This window comes from Geospiza fortis, unplaced genomic scaffold, assembly GCF_000277835.1.
Source record: "Geospiza fortis unplaced genomic scaffold, GeoFor_1.0 scaffold1425, whole genome shotgun sequence".
Taxonomy (NCBI): Eukaryota; Metazoa; Chordata; class Aves; order Passeriformes; family Thraupidae; genus Geospiza; species Geospiza fortis.
The window spans coordinates 30,263-30,758 of record NW_005054623.1 but is presented as its reverse complement, the minus strand read 5'-3'; positions in this window follow the sequence as shown (position 1 = coordinate 30,758).

Sequence of the window (496 nt, the reverse complement as noted above, 5' to 3'; positions counted from 1 at the left end):
GGTTTACAGGGGTTTACAGCCCGGCCCCGGGGCTCCCTCCCGCTCCCCCGCCAGCCTCGGGGCTACCACCCTGTACCATCCCTCACCCTCGCCGGCGTCCCTTCGAGTTCTGCTCTGCCCGCGGTCTCACTGCAGGCTCACCCCACCCCCCGCTTTGGGGCTCCCCTAGCAGCCACCTTCTCTGCCCTCTCCCGTGCCTGTCTCTCCCCGGACCTCCGACAGCCTCACAAAGAGCAGAAAGAGCCGGGACAGAGCCTGGCCTGGGGCGCGCAGCTTCGGGGCAAGAGGCCCCCAGGGCCGTCTGGGGGCACAGGGGATGGAGAGATCCCCAGACGTGTTAGCAGGGAACAAAGGGGCTGGAAACAAATGCCGTGAAATGTCTTCGAGGGTTTAGCATTATCCCAGTCCCATGTGCTCTGAATAGTAATCTGCTTATTTCTGAGCCCTGCAGAGGTCTGCATGACCTGATCCTCTCTGATTTCCTTGTCGCACCGGG